The sequence below is a fragment of the Stegostoma tigrinum genome, unplaced genomic scaffold (genome assembly GCF_030684315.1).
Source record: "Stegostoma tigrinum isolate sSteTig4 unplaced genomic scaffold, sSteTig4.hap1 scaffold_172, whole genome shotgun sequence".
Lineage (NCBI taxonomy): Eukaryota > Metazoa > Chordata > Chondrichthyes > Orectolobiformes > Stegostomatidae > Stegostoma > Stegostoma tigrinum.
This window is the reverse complement of record NW_026728113.1, coordinates 577,170-600,131: the sequence shown is the minus strand read 5'-3', so window position 1 is coordinate 600,131 and position 22,962 is coordinate 577,170. Positions and strand designations below refer to the sequence as shown.

Sequence of the window (22,962 nt, the reverse complement as noted above, 5' to 3'; positions counted from 1 at the left end):
CGACTGTGTGGGTGGTAGAGGCAGAAAGCATGATAACATTTAACAAGTCTGTGATTGGGCATTTGCGATGCCAAGGCATACAAGGCTCTGGGTCGAGTGCTGGGAAATGTGATGAGAATAGTTCGGGACTTGCATCTTGTGAGGGCACATACAATTTGCTGAAGGGTCTGTTCCATTGCCATAGCACTCTATTATGCTGTCCCTCAATGATCCTATGACAAGTAAGTGAAGGTTTACAGAAACAGATAGTTTTCAAGGACAATGCCAAGAGGAAAAGTGATGCGCAGGCAAAGTGCATGTAAGAATTTAACCAAGGATTAACACCATTGAAGAACTGGAATTTGTGCCAATGCACCAAACCTGCAGATGAAAATGCAGTGTCCAGTTTGATTGCAAACTGCAACAACCACCAGTTAGTAACATGATCAATGGAAATATCTGAATGCCTGTTGTTGTGATCTCAAGCATTTACCTGCGTCGAGTGAAATCCACCACCATAGTTCTGTTGCATCGTTAGCCACCTCGCAATCGGTGTTGCATAGTCAATATCATTCCTTGACAACGCTTGAAGCAAGGCATAAGCAGTGGTTTCCACAGTCATCGCAGAAGCCTCTGCTGCTTCAATTGGATACGGCTTCTCGTCCTCCAACAATGGAGGCTTTCCAGGAACCAACATCACAATCTGTCATTTGAGAAAGGGATTAGCTGAGAATAAAGTTTACATCATATAGATTTTTGTTTGCATTTCACCAACACAACAATGGTTTTGCTGGTCAAGATCCAGCATTATCTCACCACTGATGTCTATAACATTCTCCATACTTTCCGCTCAGTGATGGGTCCTTTTGTTTGGGAAAAATAGGCACCTTCAAATGCAAATGAATCAAGGTGAGCTTTAGTTTCTCATCAGGCTACATGGCAGTTATTACAAGATGTTACGAACAAAAGGTGAAGGAGCAGATGAAACCATTCACCAGTCTGGATGATCTTCTTGCCCTCATCCTGAGGAGGCATCACAGATCTTAACTTACACGCAATTCAAATTATTTCATGCAATGACAAGACTGAATGTTCCGGATACTGCAAATGCCATAGCACCTGGCAGCATCCCACAAACTGTACTGGAACAATGTGCCCCAAGGTCGCCACACCAACAGTAAATGTTTTCCAGTACATTTTTAAACACTTGCAACACTCACATTTCAGAGAAAGATGACCTATCACGCAATCGGCAGACAAATTGTCCTGACCAATTATGACCTCAATGTATTCTCAATCGTCAGCAAAGTAATGCAACATCTGGATGACAGTGCTGTCAAACAGCTGCACAATAAGGTTCAGTTTACTTTTCGTCATGCCACACTTCTCGTAACCTCGTTCAGGATTTACCACAAATATGATCAGAGATCCTGAGCTTGAAAAGGAAGGAAAGTGCAATCTGTCATTTCCACCAAGGCAACTTCTGATTGAATGTGGTGTTAAGCAGAGGAATAGAAAATTGAGTCAGTGGCATTCACTGGATACCTGCACTGGCTGAAGTCATGTCTTCATTTGAACCAAAGTGGAGACATGAACGTTCATTGAATATTGTCCAGGTGTCCAGCAGAATTCATGACTTTTCCAACAGTGAAGTCAACGATGAGAAAATACAGTGAGACTTGGACAACGATCAGGCTTGGCCTTATAAACGATAAGTGACATTTGCACCATACAAGTGCGAAGCAGCAATCAGCTCCAACAAGAGCAAATATGACCATATCACAAAATTCCATGTCCTTACCCTCACATCATCCTTACATTTTTTTAAATGTGCAAGTGTTATCCAAGCCATGCAGGGTAATGGGCCAGGTGTTGGAAATGAGGTTAGAACAATTCAGTGCTTGTCTTTGACTCTCACAGAATCCGTGAGCTTAAGAATTTAATTCTCCTGTACTGTCGCCCACTGAGGTGCTTGGCTATCCACTTAATCAAGGTTAACACTGATCTAAAACTAAACTGGAACGGTTATATAATCAGCAGCTGCCAGGTCCGTGGTACAAACCGCCCTGCTGTGGGACAGGGTCAGGCAAATCCAAGTGAGTGATCGTGGTTGGAGACTCATTCGTTGGGGACATAGTTTCTGTAGCCACATTTGAGATACCAGGGCTGTGTGTTGCTTCCCTGGTACCAAGGTCAAGGACATCTCTGAGTGGTTGCAAGAAATTCTTAAGGGGGAGGGTGAGCAGCCAGAGGCCTTTGTGCACATTGGTACCAATGACGTTGGTAGAAAGAGGGATGAGATCCTGCGGACTGTGTACAAGGAGTTAGCAAAGAGGCTGAAAGGCAGGACCTAGAGGGTAATAATTTATGGGTTGCCACGAGTGCCACATGTTAGTGAGTTAAGTCAGAGAAAGATAGGTGAGATGAATGCATTGGTGAAGGAGCTGGGACTGGGGGCAGGCTTTCAGGTTCATGGATAATTGCGACCGCTTCTTTGGCAAGGGGTGACCTGTGTAAGAGGGATGGGTTGCACCTAAACTGAACGGGAACAAATACCCTCACAGGGAGGTTTGCTAGTGCTACTTGGGAGGATTTAAAGACTGGCAGGCAGCTGGGAACCAGAGCAGCAGGTCGGCAAGTAGATGAATTGATGGCAGGTACATGCTGGGACCAATAAATCAGAAAAGAATGGCAGTCAGAGACAGGTACATGAACATGATGGCACGAACAAGCTGAAATATGTTTATTTCACTGCCAGGAGTATTACAGGTAAGGCAGATGAGCTTAGAGCCTGGATCAGTACATGGGACTCTGATGTTGAGGCCATTACAGAGGCTTGGTTGAGACAGAGACCGGACTGGGTGCTCAATGTTCCAGGGTTTCATTGCTTTAGACAAGATAGAGGGGAAGATAAAAGAAGGAGGTGCACTCCTAACCTGTGGGAAATGTTACATCTGTACCGAGAAAGGACATTCTGGAGGGCTTGCCCACTGAGGCAACAGAGGTAGCGTTCAAAAATAAGATAGACACAATCACTCTGATCAGATTAAACTAATAGCCTGCTCCCCTTTTGCCACTGACACACTGAGGAACAAATATGTAGGCAGCTTTTGAAACAATGCAATAAGTCAGAGTTGTCACAGTCAGTGAATTTAACCTCCCCAGTATTGACTGGGACTCCCTGACAACAAGAGTTTAAATGAGGCTGAATTTGTTAAGTCTATCCAAGAGAGTTTCTTGACACAGTATGTGGATAGAAGATGGGCCATACTGGACGTTGTCCTGGTCAGGTAACTGGTGAGAAGGGTGGGAAAGCATTTTGGAAATAGTGATCACAACTCCTTAAATTTTAAGATTGCTATGAAGAAGTATAAGTCAGGACCTTGGGGGAGAGTAAATTATATCAATTTTAGGTAGGAGCTGGGGAGTGTTAATTGGGAGGAGCTGTCACATTTGCCATATGGGAATTGTTTAAAGGCCTGCTTATGAGTTTAGGATCAGGAAGGAGGAAGGACAACGATGGCAAGGTAAAAGACCCTTGGATAATTGGGGAGGTTGTGAAGTTAGTCAAAAGGGAAAAACAAAAATATGTCAGGTTTAGGAAGCTAAAATCGAACAGGGCTGACATAAAGAAAGCAGAAAAAGAAAGGCGGTCAAATGACCTTGGCAAGGAGGGTTGAAGGAAATCCCAAGGCATTCTGTGCATACATCTAAAACAAGGGGATAAACAGCAAGAAGGTACGACCATTCAGGATAAAGGAGGGAACTTGTGTTTGGAAGCAGAGGATGTGGGCAAGATCCTAAATTAAGTCCGTGCATCACTATTCACTCAGGCGAAGGGTGTGGAGGATAGTGGGATTTGTGTGGAGCATGCTCATGTGATAACAGCATTTTGAAATCAAGAAAGAGCATTAAGGTGGATAAGTCCTCAGGACCCAATGGTATCTCCTCAAGGTTTTTGAGCCAGGTGAGAGAAGAGATTGTCGGGGCATTCAGCAATATCTTTGTATCCTTGGTAGCCACTGGAGGGGTACTGGAGGATTAGCAAGTTGCTAAATGTTCTTCTTCTGTTCAAGAAGGGAAATAGGGTCAATCCAGGAAACACTCGACTAGCGAGTTTCTCATCGTTCATTGGAAGCTATTGGAGAGAATTCTTAGGGATTGTATTTATCTGTATTTGGAACAGCATGGCCTCATTCGGGACAGTCAGCATGGCTTTGTGCAGGGCAGGTCATGTCTTCCTAACTTGACTGAATTTTTTGAGGAGGTGACGAATGTGATCAATGAAGGTAGAGCAGTGGATATTGTTGACATGGATTTTAGCAATACTTTCAACAAGGTACCTCATGATAGGATCATCCAGAAAATTAAGATGCACCGAGTCAATGGTGGCTTGGATGCTTGGATTCACAACTGGCTTGCCCAGAGAAGACAGAGGCAAGAGGTGGAATGGTGCTTTTCAGGCTGTAGATCCAGGACGATTGGTGTTCCGCAGGGATTTGTGCTGGGACCTCTGCTGTTTGTGGTCTATACAAAATGACTGAGGTGAAAATATAGATGTATGGGTTAGCAAGTTTGCAGACAATAGAATGATTGGGAGAATCAGGATGAGTGTAGACGTCATAAAAGGATACAGATCAGTTGCAGAAACGGCAAGTGGATTTTAATCCATTAAATGTTAGATGCTCCACTTTGGGAAATCAACTATTACAGAAAAATATACAGTTAATGGCACCCCTCAGTGCAGAATTGTTAAGGTGGGGATGCAGGTGCACTCAATCTGTTCATTGAGAACTGTCGACGTGCTATCACCTCAATTTCTCTGTTCCCTGCACCAAACCCAACCTACGTCCTGCCCAACTGACTGCCCTCCACGCACTCATATCTCACCCTGACTTTGTTATGAAGCCTGCCGATAAGGTGGTGCTGTTGTGGTCTGGTGAGCTGAAGTCTACCTTGCAGAGGCTGAGCGCCAGCCCTCAGATACCTCCTCCGACTTCTCCTGGACCATGACCGCACCGGGCCATTGTATCTTCTACAGTAACTGATCTTGGTCTATCTGGTGATCTTCCCCCTCTGTTTCCAAGCTGAAAGGCCACAGCTCCCCACAGGTTGCTCCTACGTCCCCCTAAAAATCCACAAATGAGACTGTCCTGGCAGACCCATTGTTTCAGCCTGTTCCTGCCCCACAGAACTCATCTCTTCCGACCTTGACTCAATCTTCTGTCCCCTGGTCCAAGCACTGCCCACGTACATCCAGAAATACTCTGATATTTTACGCAGTTTTAAAAACATCAGTTTGCCGGTTCCAGCTGCGTCCTCTTTACCATGAACGTGTAATTCCTTTACACATCCATTCCCCACCAGGAGGTTCTTAGGGCTGTCCCCTTCTTCTTGGAGCAAAGACCTGAACATGCCCCTCCCACCACCACCCTCCTCCACTTGGTCGACCTCATCCTCACCCTCAACAACTTGTTGTTTAACTCCTCTCATTTCCTTCGGGTAAGAGGAGCAGCTCCAGGCACCTGCGTGGGCCCGAGTTAAACCTGTCTCTTCACGGGGTTCGTGGAACATTCCCACCCACAACACTTTCTCCGACACATCAATGATATCATCCGGCTGCTTCTCTCTCTTGTCTGAAATTGGAAAACTTCATCAACTTCGCCTCCAATTTCCATCCTGCCCTCACTTTCACCTGCTCTACCTCTGACTCCACCCTTCCCTTCCTCAACATTTCTGCTTCCATTCCTGGGGGTAGGCTTCGCACTAATTCCATTACAAACTCTCTGACTCTCACAGCTACCTGGTCTATATATCCTCACACCCCACTTTCTGTAAAGACTCCAACCTCTTCTCTCACTTCCTCCATCTCCATCGAACATGTTCTCATGAGGCCAACATCAACAAGGGAGCCTCCAAAATGTCCATCTTCTTCCTCAACTGAGGATTCTCCGGCTCCGTGGTCGACAGGGTCCTCAACTGTGTCCAACCCAGCACTTTTGCCCTCACCTTTTCTCTTCCCTCCCAAGATAGCAATAAGGTTCCACTTGACCTTACCTATCAACCCACATACCCACATCCATACCAACCTCAGGCACCATTTCCACCACCACCAGCAGGATGCCGCCACCAGACACATATTCCCCTCCCCTCCCTTATCCGCCTTAACCGGAGGACCCGGAGGAAATGCAAGCAGACACGGGGAGAACGTGCAAACTTCGCACAGACAATTGCCCGAGGCTGCAGTGCGAACCACTGAGCCACCGTGCTGCCCAGAATCTTGGTGGTGTGGATGAGCAGAGAGATCTCGGTGTCCATGTGCGTAGATCCCTGAAAGTTGCCACGCAGATTGATAGGCTTGTTCAGAAGGCGTACGGCGTGTTAGGTTTTATTGGTACAGAGATTGAGTTTCGGAGCCATGAGGTCATGTTGCAGCTGTACAAAACACTGGTGCGGCCGCGCTTGGACTATTGCGTACAGTTCTGATCGCCACATTATCGGAAGGATTTGGAGGGGGTTTATTAGGATCTTGTCTGGTGTGGAAGGAAGGTCTTATGAGGAAAAGCTTCGGGACTTGAGGCTGTTTTTGTCAGAAGAAGGTGAAGAGGCAACTTAATAGAGACATACAAGATAATCAGAGGATTAGATAGGGTGGACAGCGATAGTCTTTTTCCTCGATGGTGATGGTGAGCACGAGTGGAGATAGGTTTAAATTGAGGGGAGATAGATATGGGACACATGTCAGAGGGAGGTTCTTTATTCAGAGAGTAGTATGGGTGCGGAATGCCCTGCCTGCAACAGGAGTAGATTGCCAAGTTTAAGGGCATTTAAATGAACATTGCTAAATATATGGATGGTAATGGAATAGTGTCGGTTAGATGGGCTTCAGGTTGGATTCACAGGTTGGCGCAACATCGAGGGCCGAAGGGCCTGTACTGCGCTGTAATGTTCTATGTTCTATGTCATAATACTTCAGTGAATTCTGGTTACCCTGCCGTAGGAAGAATGCTGTTAAACTATACAGAGTGCAAAAATAATTACAAAAGGTCATTGCCGGGACTGGAGGGTTTACGAGGAGTGGTGGATAGGCTCGGACTTTTTCCCTGGAGTATCGGAGATGAAGGGGTGACTTCCAGAGGTGTAAAAATTCATGATGGGCATTGATAAGGGGAATAACCAAGGTAGGGGAGTCCAAAGCTAGAAGGGAGCAGGTTCAAATGTGAAAGGGGAAAGATTTAAAAGTGACCCGACCGGCAACTTTTCCCACACAGAGGGTGGTGCGTGAATGCAATGAGCTGCCAACAGACGTGGTAGAGGCAGATAAAATTTCTGTATTTAAAAGACATTTGGACAGGTACACAATGAGGAAAGGTTTAGACGGATACCAAACGCAGGCAAATGGGACCGGTTAAGTTTGGGACACCTGATCAGTACAGATGATTAGGAGTGAGGGTCCTGATTCTGTGCTGTATGACTCTATGAATCTATGACTGAAGAGCTAACTAGGTGTGTGGATGAGGGCAATGCATTTGACACAGTCTACTTGGGCTTCAGCAGAGCTTTTGACAAGATTCCCCATTTGAAGACTGTTAGAACAGGAAACAGTCCATGGGATCCGAGGACACATGTGCACAGGAAATCATAACTCATGTAATTTGAATGAGTTTTTTAAAGTAGTAATGAAGAGCATTGATTGAGGCAGAAACATGGACGTATATGGGTTTCAGTAAGGCGTTCAAGAAGGTTCCTCACAGTAGTCCAGTAGGGAAGTTAAATCACACGGAGCACAGGGAGAGCTAGCCATAGAAGATAGAACATAGAACATTACAGCACAGTACAGGCCCTTCGGCCCTCGATCTTGTGCTGACCTGTCATGCCGATCTCAAGCCCATCTAACCTGCACTATTCCATGTACGTCCATATGCTTGTCCAATGACCACTTAAATGTACCTGAAGTTGGCGAATCTACTACCGTTGCAGGCAAAGCGTTCCATTCCCTTACTACTGTCTGAGTAAAGAAAATACCTCTGACATCTGTCCTGTATCTTTCACCCCTCAATTTAAAACTCTGCCCCCTCGTGCTCGCCATCACCATCCTAGGAAAAAGGCTCTCCCTATCCACCCTATCTCACCCTCTGATTATTTTATATGTTTCAATTAAGTCACCCCTCAACCTTCTTCTCTCTAATGAAGACAGCCTCAAGTCCCTCAGCCTTTCCTCGTAAGACCTTCCCTCCATACCAGGCAACATCCTAGTAAATCTCCTCTGCACCCTTTCCAAAGCTTCCACATCCTTCTTATAATGCGGTGACCAGAACTGTATACAATACTCCAAGTGCGGCCGCACCAGAGTTTTGTACAGCTTCACCATAACCTCTTGGTTCCGGAACTCGATCCCTCTATTAATCAAAGCTAAAACACTGTATGCCTTCTTAACAGCCCTGTCAACCTGGATGGCAACTTTCAAGGATCTGTGTTCATGGACACCGAGATCTCTCTGCTCATCTATACTACTAAGAATCTTACCATTAGCCCTGTACTTTGCCTTCTGGTTACTCCTGCCGAAGTGCATCACCTCACGCTTGTCTGCATTAAACTCCATTTGCCACCTCTCAGCCCAGCTCTGCAGCTTATCTGTGTCTCTCTGCAACCAATCCTTTGTCACGATCCACAACTCCACCTATCTTAGTGTTGTCTGCAAATTTACTAACTCATCCTTTACTGCCCTCATCCAGGTCATTTATAAAAATGACAAACAGCAGTGGACCCAACACCGACCCTTGCGGTACCACCAGAAACTGGTCTCCAGGATGAACGTTTCCCATCAACTACCACCCTCTGTCTTCTTTCAGCAGGCCAATTTCCGATCCAAGCTGCTATATCTCCCACAATTCCATTCCTCTGCATTTTGTACAATAGTCTGTTATGGGGAACCTTATCCAACGCCTTGCTGAAATCCATATACACCACATCAACCGGTTTACTCTCATCTATCTGTTTGGTCACCTTCTCAAAGAACTCAATAAGGTTTGTGAGGCACGACCTACCCTTCACAAAACTGTGCTGACTATCCCTAATCAATTTATTCTTTTCTAGATGATTATAAATCCTGTCCCTTAGAACCTTTTCCAACACTTTACCAACAACTGAGGTAAGGCTCACTGGCCGATAATTACCAGGGTTGTCTCTACTCCCCTTCTTGAACAGGAGAACCACAATTGCTATCCTCCAGTCATCTGGCACTATTCCTGCAGACAATGATGAGTTAAAGATCAATGCCAAAGGCTCGGCAATCTCCTCCCTGGATTCCCCGAGGATCCGAGGATAAATCCCATCCGGCCCAGGGGTCATAGCTGTCTTCACCCTCTGTAGGGTTTCAAATACCTCTTCCTTGTGAACCTCAATCCCACCTAGTCCAGTAGCCTGTATCTCTGTATTCTCCTCGACAACATTGTCGTTTTCTAGAGTGAATACTGTTGAAAAATATTCATTTCACGCTTCCCCTATCTCATCTGACTCCACACACAACTTCCCACTACTATCCTTGATTGGGCCTAATCTTACTTTTCTCATTCTTTTATTTCTTAAATACCGATAGAAAACCTTACGGTTTACCCTGATCCTATCCGCCAACAACTTCTCAAATCTCCTCCTGGCACTTCTGAGCTCTCTCTTTCCGTCTTTCCTGGCTACCTTGTAACCCTCAAGCACCCTGACTGAGCATTCACATCTTATAGTAACAGAAGCCTTCTGCTTCCTCTTGACCAGAGATTCCACTTCCTTCGTAAACCACGGCTCCCGCGCTCTACAGCTTCCTCCCGGCCTGACAGGTACATACTTATCTAGGATACACAGGAACTTTTCCTTGAATAAGCTCTACATTTCTATTGTGCCCATCCCTTGCAGTTTCCTTCCCCATCCTATGCTCCCAAAATCTTGCCAAATCTCATCGGAATTGCCTTTCCCCCAGATAACTCTTGCCCAGTGGTGTACACCTCTACCTTTCCTTCACTAAAGTAAACATAACAGAATTGTGATCGCTGAGGTTGTCAGTTTATTATCTTAGAATTGTGATCGCTATCACCAAGGTGATCACCTACTTCCAAATCTAACACCTGGCCAGGCTCATGACCCAGTTCCAAATCTGATGCGGTCACTGCGCTCCAATTCCATTAGTCACTACATCCCACTTCCCTCAGTCACTGCATCCCACTTCACTCAGTCACTGCACCCCAAGGCCCGTCAGGCACTGCATCCCTATTACCTCATTCACTCCTTCCCATTACGTCAGTCACTGCATCCCATTTCACTCAGTCACTACATCCCACTTCACTCAGTCACTACCTCCCATTACCCTCAGTCACTGCATCCCATTTCCCACGGTCACATCATCCCATTTCACTCAGTGACTGCATCCCATTTCACTCAGTCACTGCCTCCCATTTCAGTGAGTCACACCCTCCCATTTCAGTGAGTCACACACTCCCATTTCAGACAGTCACTGCATCCCATGTCCCCAGAGTCACTGCGTCCCATTACACTCAGTCACTGCATCCTATTTCCCTCAGTCACTGCATCACATTTCACTCAGTCTCTGCTTCCAATTTCCCTCAGTCACTGCAACCCATTTCACACAGTCACTGCATCTCCTTCCCCTCAGTCACTGCATCTCATTTCCCTCAGTCACTGCATCTCATTTCCCTCAGTCACTGCATCTCATTTCCCTCAGTCACTACATCCCATTACACTCAGTCACTGCATCCTATTTCCCTCAGTCACTGCATCCCAATTCACTCAGTCACTGCATCCCATTTCACGCAGCCACTGCATCCCATTTCACTCAGTCACTACATCCCATTACACTCAATCACTACATCCCATTACACTCAGTCACGGCGTCCCATTTCACTCAGTCACCGCATCCCATTTCAGTCAGTCACTGCATCTCATTTCAATCAGTCAATGCATCCCATTTCACTCAGTCAGTGCATCCCATTTCACTCAGTCACTGCATCACATTCCCCTCAGTCACTGCATCCCATTTCATTCAGTCACTGCACCCCAGTTCACTCAGTCAGTGCATCCCATTTCCCTCAGTCACTGCGTCCCATTTCCCTCAGTCACTGCAACCTATTTCCCACAGTCACTGCATCTGCTTTCCCTCAGTCACAGCATCCCAATTCACTGAGACAGTGAATCTCATTGAACTGAAACGGTGCATCCCCTTACCCTCAGTCACAGCATTCCATTTCCCAGAGTCACTGCATCTCCTTCCCCTCAGTCACTGCATCTCATTTCCCTCAGTCACTGCATCCCATTTAACTCAGCCACTGCATCCCATTTCACTCAGTCATTGCATCCTTTTTCACTCAGTCACTGCATCCCATTTGACTCAGTCACTGCATCCTATTTAACGGAGACGTTGAATCCTATTCAACTGAGACAGTGCATCCATTTCCATCAGTCACCGCACCCGATTCCCGACAGTCACCGCATTCCATTTCCCTCAGTCACCGCATCCCATTTGCCTCAGTCACCGCATCCCATTTCACTCAGTCACGCATCCCATTTCCATCAGTCACTGCACCCCATTTCACTCAGTCACTGCATCACATTACCCTCAGTCACGGCATCCAATTACCCTCAGTCACGGCATCCCATTTCACTCATTCACAGCTTCCCATTTCACTCAGTCACTGCATGCCATTTCCCACAGGGACGGCATCTCCTTTCCATCAGTCAACGCATCACATTTCACTCAGTCACTGCATCCCATTTCATTCAGTCACTGCATCCATTTCCCCACAGTCTCCGCATCACATTTCACAGAGACACGGCGTCCCATTTCACTTAGCCACTGCAACCCGTTACCCTCAGTCACAGCTTCCCGTTTCCACAGTCACTGCATCCCATCTCCACGGTCACTTGCACCCATTTCATTCAATCACTGACTCCCATTTCCATCACTCACTGCATCCCATTTCCAAAAGTCACTGCATCCTATTTCCCTCAGTAACTGCATCCCATTTTCCTCAGTCACTGCATCCCATTTCCATCAGTCAGTGCATCCCATTTCCCTCAGTCACTGCATCCCATTTCCCTCAGTCAGTGCATCCCATTTCCCTCAGTCAGTGCATCCCATTTCACTCAGTCCGTGCATCCCATTTGCATCAGACACTGCATTTAATCTCCATCAGTCACTGCATCCCACTTCACACAGTCATTGCAGCTCATTTCACTCAGTCACTGCATCCTATTTCCCTCAGTCACTGCATCCCAATTCACTCAGTCACTGCATCCCATTTCACGCAGCCACTGCACCCCACTTCACTCAGTCACCGCATCCCATTTCACTCAGTCACTGCATCCCATTTCACTCAGTCACTACATCCCATTACACTCAGTCACGGCGTCCCATTTCACTCAGTCACTGCCTCCCACTTCACGCAGTCACTGCCTCCCACTTCACGCAGTCACTGCCTCCCACTTCACGCAGTCACTGCCTCCCATTTCAGTCAGTCACTGCATCCCATATCACTCAGGCACTGCATCCCATTTCCATCAGTCACTGCATCCCATTTCCTTCAGTCACTGCATCCCATTTCACTCAGTCACTGTATCCCTTCTAACGGAGACAGTGAATCCTATTCAACTGCAACAGTGAATCCATTTCGATCATCACCACACCCAATTCCCCACAGTCACGGCATCACATTACACTCAGTCACTGCATCCCATTTCTCTCAGTCAGTGCGTCCCATCTCCCTCAGTTTGGGCGTCCCATTTCACTCAGTCACTACATCCCATTTCACGCAGCCACTGCATCCCATTTCACGCAGCCACTGCACCCCATTACACTCAGTCACTGCATCCCATTACCGTCAGCCACTGCATCCCATTACCGTCAGCCACTGCATCCCATTTCCCTCAGCCACTGCATCCCATTTCCCTCAGCCACTGCATCCCATTTCCCTCAGTCACTGCATCCCATTTCATTCAGTCACTGCATCCCATTTCATTCAGTCACTGCACCCCAGTTCACTCAGTCAGTGCATCCCATTTCCCTCAGTCACTGCGTCCCATTTCCCTCAGTCACTGCAACCTATTTCCCACAGTCACTGCATCTGCTTTCCCTCAGTCACAGCATCCCAATTCACTGAGACAGTGAATCTCATTGAACTGAAACGGTGCATCCCATTACCATCAGTCACAACATTCCATTTCCCAGAGTCACTGCATCTCCTTTCCCTCAGTCAGTGCATCCCATTACCCTCAGTCACTGCATCCCATTTCACTCAGCCACTGCATCCCATTTCACTCAGTCATTGCATCCTTTTTCACTCAGTCACTGCATCCCATTTGACTCAGTCACTGCATCCTATTTAACGGAGACGTTGAATCCTGTTCAACTGAGACAGTGCATCCATTTCCATCAGTCACCGCACCCGATTCCCGACAGTCACCGCATTCCATTTCCCTCAGTCACTGCATCCCATTTCCCTCAGTCACCGCATCCCATTTCACTCAGTCACCGCATCCCATTTCCATCAGTCACGCATCCCATTTCCATCAGTCACTGCATCCCCGTTCACTCAGTCACAGCATCCCAGTTCACTCAGTCACAGCATCCCAGTTCACTCAGTCACGGCATCCAATTACCCTCAGTCACGGCATCCAATTACCCTCAGTCACGGCATCCCATTTCACACAGTCACTGCATCCCAGTTTACTCAGTCGCTGCATCCCATTCCCCTCAGTCACTGCATCTCCTTTCCCTCAGTCACTGCATCCCATTTCCATCAGTCACAGCACCCCATTTCACTCAGTCATTGCAGCCCATTTCACTCATTCACAGCTTCCCATTTCACTCATTCACAGCTCCCCATTTCACTCAGTCACTGCATGCCATTTCCCACAGTGACGGCATCTCCTTTCCATGAGTCAACGCATCACATTTCACTCAGTCACTGCATCCCATTTCATTCAGTCACTGCATCCATTTCCCCACAGTCTCCGCATCACATTTCACAGAGACACGGCGTCCCATTTCACTTAGCCGCCTCAACCCGTTACCCTCAGTCACAGCATCCCGTTTCCACAGTCACTGCATCTCCTTTCCCCAAGTCACTGCATCCCATCTCCACTGTCACTTGCACCCATTTAATTCAATCACTGCATCCCATTTCCAAAAGTCACTGCATCCTATTTCCCTCAGTCACTGCATCCCATTTCCCTCAGTCACTGCATCCCATTTCCCTCAGTCACTGCATCCCATTTAACGGAGACAGTGAATCCTATTCAACTGAGACAGTGAATGTATTTCCATCAATCACCACATCCAAAGCCACACAGTCACGGCATCCCATTTCACTCAGTCACTGCATCCCATTTCTCTCAGTCACTACATCCCATTTCCACAGTCATTGAATCCAATTTCACTCTCTCACTGCATCCCATTTCCATCAGTCACTGCATCCGATTTCCCTCAGTCACTGCATCCCATTTCCCTCAGTCACTGCATCCCATTTCCCTCAGTCAGTGGATCCCATTTCCCTCAGTCAGTGCAGCCCATTTCACTCAGTCAGTGCATCCCATTTCAGTCAGTCACTGCATCCCATTTCAGTCAGTCACTGCATCCCATTTCAGTCAGTCACTGCATTCCAGTTCACTCAGTCGCTGCATCCCATTCCCCTCAGTCACTGCATCCCATTCCCCTCAGTCAGTGCATCCCATTTCCAACAGACCCTGCAGCCCATTTAGCAGTCACTGCATCCCATTTCACTCAGTCACTGCATCCCCGTTCACTCAGTCACAGCATCCCAGTTCACTCAGTCACGGCATCCAATTACCCTCAGTCACGGCATCCAATTACCCTCAGTCACGGCATCCCATTTCACACAGTCACTGCATCCCAGTTTACTCAGTCGCTGCATCCCATTCCCCTCAGTCACTGCATCTCCTTTCCCTCAGTCACTGCATCCCATTTCCATCAGTCACAGCACCCCATTTCACTCAGTCATTGCAGCCCATTTCACTCATTCACCGCTTCCCATTTCACTCATTCACAGCTCACCATTTCACTCAGTCACTGCATGCCATTTCCCACAGTGACGGCATCTCCTTTCCATGAGTCAACGCATCACATTTCACTCAGTCACTGCATCCCATTTCATTCAGTCACTGCATCCATTTCCCCACAGTCTCCGCATCACATTTCACAGAGACACGGCGTCCCATTTCACTAAGCCGCCTCAACCCGTTACCCTCAGTCACAGCATCCCGTTTCCACAGTCACTGCATCTCCTTTCCCCAAGTCACTGCATCCCATCTCCACTGTCACTTGCACCCATTTAATTCAATCACTGCATCCCATTTCCAAAAGTCACTGCATCCTATTTCCCTCAGTCACTGCATCCCATTTCCCTCAGTCACTGCATCCCATTTCCCTCAGTCACTGCATCCCATTTCCCTCAGTCACTGCATCCCATTTCCCTCAGTCACTGCATCCCATTTAACGGAGACAGTGAATCCTATTCAACTGAGACAGTGAATGTATTTCCATCAATCACCACATCCAAAGCCACACAGTCACGGCATCCCATTTCACTCGGTCACTGCATCCCATTTCTCTCAGTCACTACATCCCATTTCCACAGTCAATGCATCCAATTTCACTCTCTCACTGCATCCCATTTCCATCAGTCACTGCATCCTATTTCCCTCAGTCACTGCATCCCATTTCCCTCAGTCACTGCATCCCATTTCCCTCAGTCAGTGGATCCCATTTCCCTCAGTCAGTGCAGCCCATTTCACTCAGTCAGTGCATCCCATTTCAGTCAGTCACTGCATCCCATTTCAGTCAGTCACTGCATCCCATTTCAGTCAGTCACTGCATTCCAGTTCACTCAGTCGCTGCATCCCATTCCCCTCAGTCACTGCATCCCATTCCCCTCAGTCAGTGCATCCCATTTCCAACAGACCCTGCAGCCCATTTAGCAGTCACTGCATCCCATTTCACTCAGTCACTGCATCCCCGTTCACTCAGTCACAGCATCCCAGTTCACTCAGTCACAGCATCCCAGTTCACTCAGTCACTGCATCCCAGTTCACTCAGTCACTGCATCCCATTTCACACAGTCACTGCATCCCAGTATACTCAGTCGCTGCATCCCATTCCCCTCAGTCACTGCATCTCCTTTCCCTCAGTCACTGCATCCCATTTCCATCAGTCACAGCACCCCATTTCACTCAGTCATTGCAGCCCATTTCACTCATTCACAGCTTCCCATTTCACTCATTCACAGCTCCCCATTTCACTCAGTCACTGCATTCCATTCCCCTCAGTCACTGCATCCCATTCCCCTCAGTCACTGCATCCCATTTCCCTCAGTCACTGCATCCCATTCCCTCAGTCACTGCATCCCATTTCACTCATCACTGCATCCCAGTTCACTCAGTCGCTGCATCCCATTCCCCTCAGTCACTGCATCCCATTCCCCTCAGTCAGTGCATCCCATTTCCAACAGACCCTGCAGCCCATTTAGCAGTCACTGCATCCCATTTCACTCAGTCACTGCATCCCCGTTCACTCAGTCACAGCATCCCAGTTCACTCAGTCACAGCATCCCAGTTCACTCAGTCACTGCATCCCATTTCACTCAGTCACTGCATCCCATTTCACTCAGTCACTGCATCCCATTTCACTCAGCCTCTGCATCCCATTTCACTCAGTCACTGCATCCCATTTCACACAGTCACTGCATCACATTTCACACAGTCACTGCATCCCAGTTTACTCAGTCGCTGCATCCCATTCCCCTCAGTCACTGCATCTCCTTTCCCTCAGACACTGCATCCCATTTCCATCAGTCACAGCACCCCATTTCACTCAGTCATTGCAGCCCATTTCACTCATTCACAGCTTCCCATTTCACTCATTCACAGCTCCCCATTTCACTCAGTCACTGCATGCCATTTCCCACAGTGACGGCATCTCCTTTCCATGAGTCAACGCATCACATTTCACTCAGTCACTGCATCCCATTTCATTCAGTCACTGCATCCATTTCCCCACAGTCTCCGCATCACATTTCACAGAGACATGGCGTCCCATTTCACTTAGCCGCCTCAACCCGTTACCCTCAGTCACAGCATCCCGTTTCCACAGTCACTGCATCTCCTTTCCCCAAGTCACTGCATCCCATCTCCACTGTCACTTGCACCCATTTAATTCAATCACTGCATCCCATTTCCAAAAGTCACTGCATCCTATTTCCCTCAGTCACTGCATCCCATTTCCCTCAGTCACTGCATCCCATTTCCCTCAGTCACTGCATCCCATTTCCCTCAGTCACTGCATCCCATTTCCCTCAGTCACTGCATCCCATTTGCATCAGTCACTGCATCCCATTTGCATCAGTCACAGCATCCCATTTGCATCAGACACTGCATTCAATCTCCATCAGTCACTGCATCCCACTTCACACAGTCATTGCAGCTCATTTCACTCAGTCACTGCATCCCATTTCACTCATTCACTGCATCCCATTTGCATCAGACACTGCATTCAATTTCCATCAGTCACTGCATCTCACTTCACTCATTCACTGCATCCCATTTCCCACAGTCACTGCATCCCATTTCACTCAGTCACTGCATCCCATTTCAGACAGTCACTGCATCCCATTTCAGACAGTCACAGCATCACATTTCACACAGTCACTTCATCTCGTTTCCCACAGTCACTGCATCCCATTTCCCACAGTCACTGCATCCCATTTCCGTCAGTCACTGCATCCCATTTCACGCAGTCACTGCATCCCATTTCTCGCAGTCACTGCATCCCATTTCACGCAGTCACTGCATCCCATTTCACTCAGTCACGGTATCCCATTTCACCCAGTCACTGCATCCCAATTCACTCAGTCACTACAACCCATTTCCCACAGTCGTTGCAGCCAATTTCACTCTCTCACTGCATTCAATTTCCATCCGTCAGTGCATTCAATTTCCGTCAGTCACTGCATCGCATTTCACTCAGTCAGGGCATCCTATTTCACTCAGTCGGGGCATCCTATTTCACTCAGTCGGGGCATCCTATTTCACTCAGTCACTGCATCCCATTTTTCTCAGTCACTGCATCCCATTTCATGCAGTCACTGCATCCCATTTCACGCAGACACTGCATCCCATTTCACGTAGACACTGCATCCCATTTCACGCAGTCACTGCATCACATTTCAGGCAGTCACTGCATCCCATTTCCCACAGTCACTGCATCCCACTTCACACAGTCACTGCATCCCATTTCACTCAGTCACTGCATCCCATTTCACTCAGTCACTGCATCCCATTTCACTCAGTCACTGCATCTCACTTCACTCATTCACAGCATCCCATTTCCCACAGTCACTGCATCCCATTTCACTCAGTCACTGCATCCCATTTCACTCAGTCACTGCATCCCATTTCACACAGTCACTGCATCACATTTCACACAGTCACTGCATCACATTTCACACAGTCACTGCATCCCATTTCCCACAGTCACTGCATCCCATTTCACGCAGTCACTGCATCCCATTTCACGCAGACACTGCACCATATTTCACGCAGTCACTGCATCACATTTCACGCAGTCACGGCATCACATTTCACGCAGTCACGGCATCACATTTCACTCTGCAACTGCATCACATTTCACTCTGTCACTGCATCCTATTTCACGCAGTCACTGCATCCCATTTCACACAGTCACTGCATCCCGTTTCTCATCTGACGCTTCATTCAAGTTCCGTCAGGTACTGCATCCCATTTCACTCAGCCACTGCATCCCATTTCACTCAGCCACTGCATCCCACATCACTCAGTCACTGCATCCCATTTCAGTCAATCACTGCCTCCCATTTTCCACAGTCACTGCAACCCATTTCCCACAGTCACTGCGTCTCCTTTCCCTCAGTCACCGCATCCCATTTCACTCAGTCAGCGCATCCCATTTCACTCAGTCACTGAATTCCATTTAACTGAGACAGTGAATCTCATTGAACTGAGACGGTGCATCCCATTACCCTCAGTCACAGCATTCCATTTCCCACAGTCACTTCATCTCCTTTCCCTCAGTCACTGCATCTCATTTCCCTCAGTCAATGCATCTCATTTCCCTCAGTCAATGCATCTCATTCCCCTCAGTCACTGCATTCTATTTCCCTCAGTCACTGCATTCCATTTCACTCAGCCACTGCATCCCATTTCACTCAGCCACTGCATCCCATTTCACTCAGCCACTGCATCCCATATCACTCAGTCGCTGCATCCCATTCCCCTCAGTCACTGCATCTCCTTTCCCTCAGTCACTGCATCCCATTTCCATCAGTCACAGCACCCCATTTCACTCAGTCATTGCAGCCCATTTCACTCATTCACAGCTTCCCATTGCACTCATTCACAGCTCCCCATTTCACTCAGTCACTGCATGCCATTTCCCACAGTGACGGCATCTCCTTTCCATGAGTCAACGCATCACATTTCACTCAGTCACTGCATCCCATTTCATTCAGTCACTGCATCCATTTCCCCACAGTCTCCGCATCACATTTCACAGAGACACGGCGTCCCATTTCACTTAGCCGCCTCAACCCGTTACCCTCAGTCACAGCATCCCGTTTCCACAGTCACTGCATCTCCTTTCCCCAAGTCACTGCATCCCATCTCCACTGTCACTTGCACCCATTTAATTCAATCACTGCATCCCATTTCCAAAAGTCACTGCATCCTATTTCCCTCAGTCACTGCATCCCATTTCCCTCAGTCACTGCATCCCATTTCCCTCAGTCACTGCATCCCATTTCCCTCAGTCACTGCATCCCATTTGCATCAGTCACAGCATCCCATTTGCATCAGACATTGCATTCAATCTCCATCAGTCACTGCATCCCACTTCACACAGTCATTGCAGCTCATTTCACTCAGTCACTGCATCCCATTTCACTCAGTCACTGCATCCCATTTCACTCATTCACTGCATCCCATTTGCATCAGACACTGCATTCAATTTCCATCAGTCACTGCATCTCACTTCACTCATTCACTGCATACCGTTTCCCACAGTCACTGCATCCCATTTCCCTCAGTCACTGCATCCCATTTCCCTCAGTCACTGCATCCCATTTCCCTCAGTCACTGCATCCCATTTGCATCAGTCACAGCATCCCATTTGCATCAGACACTGCATTCAATCTCCATCAGTCACTGCATCCCACTTCACACAGTCATTGCAGCTCATTTCACTCAGTCACTGCATCCCATTTCACTCAGTCACTGCATCCCATTTCACTCATTCACTGCATCCCATTTGCATCAGACACTGCATTCAATTTCCATCAGTCACTGCATCTCACTTCACTCATTCACTGCATACCGTTTCCCACAGTCACTGCATCCCATTTCACTCAGTCACTGCATCCCATTTCAGACAGTCACAGCATCACATTTCACACAGTCACAGCATCACATTTCACACAGTCACTTCATCTCGTTTCCCACAGTCACTGCATCCCATTTCCCACAGTCACTGCATCCCATTTCCGTCAGTCACGGTATCCCATTTCACCCAGTCACTGCATCCGAATTCACTCAGTCACTACAACCCATTTCCCACAGTCGTTGCAGCCGCTTTCACTCTCTCACTGCATTCAATTTCCATCCGTCAGTGCATTCAATTTCCGTCAGTCACTGCATCGCATTTCACTCAGTCAGGGCATCCTATTTCACTCAGTCGGGGCATCCTATTTCACTCAGTCGGGGCATCCTATTTCACTCAGTCCCTGCATCCCATTTTTCTCAGTCACTGCATCCCATTTCATGCAGTCACTGCATCCCATTTCACGCAGACACTGCATCCCATTTCACGTAGACACTGCATCCCATTTCACGCAGTCACTGCATCACATTTCAGGCAGTCACTGCATCCCATTTCCCACAGTCACTGCATCCCACTTCACACAGTCACTGCATCCCATTTCACTCAGTCACTGCATCCCATTTCACTCAGTCACTGCATCCCATTTCACTCAGTCACTGCATCTCACTTCACTCATTCACAGCATCCCATTTCCCACAGTCACTGCATCCCATTTCACTCAGTCACTGCATCCCATTTCACTCAGTCACTGCATCACATTTCACACAGTCACTGCATCACATTTCACACAGTCACTGCATCACATTTCACACAGTCACTGCATCCCATTTCCCACAGTCACTGCATCCCATTTCACGCAGACACTGCATCACATTTCACGCAGTCACGGCATCACATTTCACGCAGTCACGGCATCACATTTCACTCTGCAACTGCATCACATTTCACTCTGTCACTGCATCCTATTTCACGCAGTCACTGCATCCCATTTCACACAGTCACTGCATCCCGTTTCTCATCTGACGCTTCATTCAAGTTCCGTCAGGTACTGCATCCCATTTCACTCAGCCACTGCATCCCATTTCACTCAGCCACTGCATCCCACATCACTCAGTCACTGCATCCCATTTCAGTCAATCACTGCCTCCCATTTTCCTCAGTCACTGCAACCCATTTCCCACAGTCACTGCGTCTCCTTTCCCTCAGTCACCGCATCCCATTTCACTCAGTCAGCGCATCCCATTTCACTCAGTCACTGAATCCCATTTAACTGAGACAGTGAATCTCATTGAACTGAGACGGTGCATCCCATTACCCTCAGTCACAGCATTCCATTTCCCACAGTCACTTCATCTCCTTTCCCTCAGTCACTGCATCTCATTTCCCTCAGTCAATGCATCTCATTTCCCTCAGTCAATGCATCTCATTTCCCTCAGTCACTGCATTCCATTTCACTCAGCCACTGCATCCCATTTCACTCAGCCACTGCATCCCATTTCACTCAGTCACTGCAACCCATGACCGTCGGTCCCTGAATCCCATTTTACTCAGTCACTGCATCCCATTTCACTCAGTCACTGCATCATATTTCACTCAGTGACTGCATCCCATTTCACTCAATCACTGCCTCCCATTTCCCTCAGTCCCTGCATCCCATTTCACTCAGCCACTGCATCCCATTTCAATCAGCCACTGCTTCCCATTTCACTCAGCCACTGCATCCCATTTCACTCAGTCACAGCATTCCATTTGACTCAGTCACTACATGCTATTTAACGGAGACAGTGAATCCTATTCAACCGAGACAGTGCATCCTATTTCACTCAGTCACTGCGTGCCATTACCCTCAGGCACTGCATCCCATTTCACTCAGTCACTGCATCCCATTTAACTGAGACAGTGAATCTCATTGAACTGAGACAGTGCATCCCATTTCCCTCAGTCACAGCATCTCCTTTAACTCAGTCACAAAATCCCCTTTCGCTCATTCACAGCTTCCCATTTCACTCATTCACAGCTTCCCATTTCACTCATTCACAGCTTCCCATTTCACTCAGTCACTGCAACCCATTTCCCTCAGTCACTGCATCCCATTTCACAGAGTCACTGCACCCCATGTCACTCAGTCACTGCAGCCCATTTCACTCATTCACAGCTTCCCATTTCACTCATTCACAGCTTCCCATTTCACTCAGTCACTGCATCCCATTTCCCTCAGTCACTGCATCCCATTTCCTTCAGTGACTGCATCCCATTTCCCTCAGTCACTGCATCACATTTCACTCACCCAGTGCATCCAATTTCCCTACATCAGTGCATCTCATTTTCCTCAGTCACTGCATCTCATTTCATTCAGTCACTGCATCCCATTTAGCTCAGTCACTGCATCCCATTTCCATCAGTCACTGCATCCCATTTCCATCAGTCACTGCATGCCATTTCCCACAGTGACTGCATCTCCTTTCCATCAGTCAACACATCACATTTCACTCTCTCACTGCATCCCATTTCATTCAGTCACAGAATCCATTTCCCCACAGTCTCCGCATCACATTTCACAG

General features: G+C 47.7%; 1 long non-coding RNA gene across 1 annotated transcript in view; it reads right to left on the bottom strand.

Moving 5' to 3' along the window:
- Positions 1 to 505: 505 nt before the first annotated feature.
- LOC132207834 (uncharacterized) overlaps positions 506 to 22,962 on the bottom strand; it is a 119,069-nt gene continuing 96,612 nt past the window's right edge. The window contains exon 7 of the long non-coding RNA XR_009443888.1: positions 506 to 682. This is a non-coding gene — a long non-coding RNA (uncharacterized LOC132207834). The remainder of the gene's footprint in view (positions 683 to 22,962) is intronic.